The sequence below is a fragment of the Sciurus carolinensis genome, chromosome X, assembly GCF_902686445.1.
Source record: "Sciurus carolinensis chromosome X, mSciCar1.2, whole genome shotgun sequence".
In the NCBI taxonomy this organism is placed as follows: Eukaryota; Metazoa; Chordata; class Mammalia; order Rodentia; family Sciuridae; genus Sciurus; species Sciurus carolinensis.
Genome location: NC_062232.1, coordinates 99,101,342 through 99,106,657, shown reverse-complemented (window position 1 = coordinate 99,106,657; position 5,316 = coordinate 99,101,342).

Genomic DNA, 5,316 nt, shown 5'->3' with positions numbered 1-5,316 from the left:
GATCATGTGATTTGGTTTTTTAATTCACTTGCTATGGTTTATTATATTCATTGATTTGACTATGTTAATCCAACCTATATTCCTGGGATAAAAATTCTGCTTTTTAAAATGCATAGTTCTTTCTTTGTGTTGTTGGATTCATTTTCTAGTGTTTTGTTTTAGATTTTGCACCTATATTCATAAGAAATATTAGTAGTTTTCTTGTGATATCTTTATTTGGTTTGGGTATCAGGGTAATACTGTCCTCCTAGAATGGATTGGGAAATGTTCTATCCTTTTCTAATTTAGAGAACGTTTGTAAAAAATTAGTGTTAGTTCTTTAAATGTTTGTTATGACTCAGTGGTGAAACATCAGGGCCTAGGAGTTTGTTGGTGGGCAATTTTTAGCAAATTACATGTTGGGGCTGGGGTTGTGGCTCAGTGGTTGAGTGTTTGCCTAGCATGTGTGAAGCACTGGGTTTAATCCTCAGCACCACATAAAAAATAAACAAAATAAAGTTATAAAAAATTACACATTGAACATCATTTATCAGAAATGTTTGGGACCAGAAGTGTTTTGAATTTCGATTCTTTTTGGACTTTGAAATATTTGCATATACTGTTATGGTTTGGATATGAGGTATCTTCCCAAAGCTCTGTTCAATGTAGAAATGTTCACAGGTTAAGTGATTAGATTATGAAAACTATAACCTAATTAGTAGATTAATCCATTTATGGACTAATAATAATTTGAATGGACTAACTGGGTGGGAACTAGGCAGGTGGAATGTGACTGGAGGAAGTAGATTACTGTGGGCATGCCCTTGGGAAATTATATCTTGTCCCCCTGGCTCCTCTTTCTTGCTCTGCCTCTCAGCTGCCACGAGTTGAGCAGCTTTCCTCTAGAACACCCTCTGCCATGATGTTCTTGCTCATCTCAGACCCAGAGCAATGGAGTCAGTCATCCAAATACTGTGACCTCTGAAACAACGGACCAAAATAAACTTTTCTTCCTTTAAGTTGTTCTTTTTAGGTATTACAGTCACAGTGATTAAAGGCTGACTAACACATACACCTAATGATGGATCTTGGGGATGGGACACAAGTCTAAACCTGAATAAATTTATGTTCCATATATTCTTTATATACATAGCCTGAAAGAAATTTATAATATTTTTAATAACGTTGTACATGAAATAAAGCTTAACGATGTAGAATTTTCCACTTGTTGCATCATGTCAGTGACAAAACATTTTGAATTTTAGAGCATTTTTGATTTCAGATTTTTGGATTAAGTATATTCAACCTTTACTAGTTCAATCTTTTCAATTGTTAGAGATCTATTCATATTTGTCTTCTTCTAGAATCAGTTTTAGTAGTTTGCATCTTTCTAGGAATTTGTCCATTTTATCTATTATTGGCATACAATAGTTCACAGTATTCCTTGATAATTCATTTCTGTAAGGTCAGTAGTAATATTCTCTCTTTCAGTTCTGATTATAGTAATCTGAGTCTTTTTTCCTGGTCTATCTAGCTAAAGGTTTGACAATTTTGTCGATTTTTTCAAAGAACCAGCTTTTGGTTTCATTGTATTTCTCTATTGTTTTTCTATTATCTAGTCCATTAATTTCTACTCTAATATATTATTTTCTTCCTTTGGCTTAGTTTAGATTTAAAAACACTGAATAAAATATTTTCTTATATTATTTGTGTTTGAGTTTGTTGTTTTGCTATGTTTTGGGGCCTACATTACCTTCTGGGAAAGTTATCATATTCCATCATTGGGTTAGCATATTTTAAGTTCCTGTATTGCTGTCCAATATATATTGCCAAGTTAAACCAAGTTTTGTAAAGAGATAGATGGATGTCTAGCTTCTAAAACCTTGTTACTCAACATATAGCCCACATATCCACAGCATCTTTCACTCTCGAGATGTGCTACATTCTCCCTTCAATGTGTATTCATTGCTTTACCCCAAAAGGCATTACTCTCTTGAGATGGACCCCATTCTCCCTTGAGTATGTATCTACTTTCTTAAATAAACCTCTGTATATGCCTTTGACTTGTATATGCTAAAATTCTTTTCCATCACATATGTCAAGAATCCTGGTCCTGGACCAAGTTTCCCCATCTCTCTAGGAACTCATTGGACCCTTCAAAAGACACCTCTTTTCCTGTGACATCTCTTGGCGCCAACATGGGGCTTGAAGGCATCAACTTTGATTGCAATGTGAGAATTCCAACCCATCCCACAACTGAGGTCAGTCTCTTCTCTGTTCCCATTATATCAGACAGGCAAAGACTGTATATCCCTGGTTACGCAGGATCATTGCTCCTTGCCAGCCTGAAGTAGCCATAGAAGATAGATCTTCACCCCTTATCAACCCTTAAGAATAAGGGATCTGCCAGGTGCGGTTGGTGCACACCTATGATCCCAGAGGTTCAAGAGGCTGACAGAGGAAGATCATGAGTTCAAAGCCAGCTTCAGCAATGGTGAGGCACTAAGCAACTCAGTAAGACCCTGTCTCTAAATAAAATACAAAAAAGGGCTGGGGATGTGGCTCAGTGGTTGAGTGCCCCTGAGTTCAATCTCTGGCAAAAGAAAGAAAGAAGAAAGGAAGGAAGGAAGGAAGGAAGGAAGGAAGGAAGGAAGGAAGGAAGGAAGGAAGGAAGGAAGGAAGGAAGAAAGTTTCACATTAAAAAAAAAAAAAGATTATGGAATCTATGTCCCAGGGTTGAAAAGTGAAATAGGGATTTGGAATAAAGGGAGAGATATACGAGTCTCAAAGGAAGCACTCATGAGCCACTGAAATGCATGAAATACCCATAAATCATTGAAATACAGGAAGTGCCCATGAACAGTTGCAATTCCTTAGCAATCCAGCCCATGCCCTTGACTACAAAAAGTAACATCCAGGCAATGTGCAAATGCAAGTAAAACTGATACAAAATTGTGTTAACTCTGCTGGCTCCACCTCTAGTCCAGCCCCCTAGCAACCATTCCTCTATACAGATTAACACCCCACACCAATGAATAGCTGTCTCTCCCTCTACAGATGGGCCCACATTCTCCTTTGAATGTGTATTCCTTGCTTTACCCCAAAGGTCTCTCTCTCTCTCTCTCTCTTTCTTGATTGCCTCCATTCTCCTTTGAATACATATCTACTTTCCTAAATAAACCTCTGTCTATGCCTTTGGGGAAAAACAGTTTCAGCAATACCCAAAATTATTGCAGAAAATGCAGAATCTCAGACCCTTTATGAACCTATTGAACCAAAATCACATTTTAACAAGGCCCACAGGTACTTACCATCCACAAAAACTTTAAGATATACACTGATTTAGAAAGCACCATTATCAAAAGAAGTCAAAGTGATGACCCAGGTATGTGTAGAGACCCATTTAATGTTGAAGAGTCCATGCCTGGGTTTTGGTTTAGATTAAGTAGCTGGGATTTATCTAAGGTAGGACTAGGCTTAATTCTCTGGCTTGGGATGACTGCAAGTAAACTGAACAGAACATCCAGTAGGGAGCTGAGAAAGAGACCAGAACTCACAGCCACCACTGAAATGAAGACCTCAAGGAAGGGCAAAGAGTGAGTAGCTGCTGTGGGAAAATGAATTAAGGAAAAGCAAGTTCCAAAAGGATAAAGTATTATAATAACATTCTTAAAATTTTTATATGTACACATGCATGTAAGACTACACAAGCATGTAAATGTGTGCAAATATGCACATATATGCATAAATATATGTCATTACATAAAAACATATGATAATAATAAACAGCACATCTAGGATAGTGGTTACCTCTTAGGAGGTGAAATAATTATGTTGCATCACAGGATAAGAAATTACCCCAACATTTGAAAGCTTAAAACATGCATTTTCAGGAATCCAGACATGGCTTAGATGACTCTTCTGCCTCAGGGTTTGTCACGGTGCTACAATCAAAGTGTTCAGTGGGGTGCAGTCTTGTCTGAAGACTCTCAGGAGGATCTACTTCCAAGTTCATGTGGTCATTGTCAAGATTCAGTTCTTTGTAGGTTGTTGGAGTCAGGAATCTGTTCCTTACAAGGTGGCAGCTAGAGGCTTCCCTTGATTTCTTGCCATGTGAGCCCCCCACAGAGCCTTACACAATATAGCAGTAGACTTCATCAGAGTGAGCATGTGAGAGTACCAGAAGAAGAGAAACCACAATATCTTGTAAGCTAATAACAGAAATGACATCCCATCCCTTTGATCATATTCTATTTGTTAGGATGTCACTAAGTCCACTCTAGACAGGTGACACTGAAGACATAAATCCCTGTGTCACCATTATTAAATAAAGCAGAAAAATAAGTAGCTGTCCATATAATATGGTACCCCCAAATTATCTTCCAAATAATATATACCCCCATTAGAGACTACTTTTATTACAGTACTCTTTTGGTTAAGGCATTATTTCTGGGATTTCTCTGCTAAAATACAAATAATCTTCAAACAAAACTATATCAACTTCATTGCAGTAGTCTATAGTGCCCACTTCTTAACTTTTTGGGTATACTGTCCTTTTTGAGAATTCAAAGAAATCTGTGGTTCCCCCCACTACAAATGCATCACATTTTACAATTTCAAATGATGCTTCAGGAACCTCATAGGAAAACTTACTTTCCTTAGAAAGATTGAATTAAGACCTTGAGGGAACATTTTTTTGGTACCTGATATTGAACCCAGAGGAGCTTAACCACTGCACTACACCCCCAGCCCTTTTTAAATTTTTTAATTTTGAGACAGGCCTTCCTAAGTTGCTTAGAGCCTTGCTAAATTGCTGAGAATGGCCTCGAATTTGTGATCCTCCTGTCTCAGCCTCCCAAGCTGCTGGGAGGGTGCAAACATTTTTAAGGTCAAGAGGCCATACAGAAGGGACAGTAAGTGGGAAGTGAGAACACTGCCCAGGGAGGAGAGAATTAGGGGGCATTTCAACAGAGAAATTCCCTGAGCAGCCCTGAGGTAGCACCATGAGTGAAAACGCCTGGGTCAAGGAGGCCTAAGGGGAGGCAGGAGGTGAGCGAGAGGCTCCCAGGGTAGAAAATCAGGATGTCTCAGGAACTTATGAAAGAACAACATAATTTAAATTGCCATTGAAGCCTATGTTTGGATTTTTTTCTTTTCAATCTTGACACTGGAAGTGCAACAGGATTTATTACTAGTTTTAGTTGGTGAAATTTTCATTTTCAGAATCTTTAGGAAGTTCTAGGTGAGTTTGGAAACCCTAGGCATTCTTATTCATGTCCAGAAAGTGTGGTAATTAGATACATGCTCAGAATGCAGATTTTCCTCACAATACTGGTA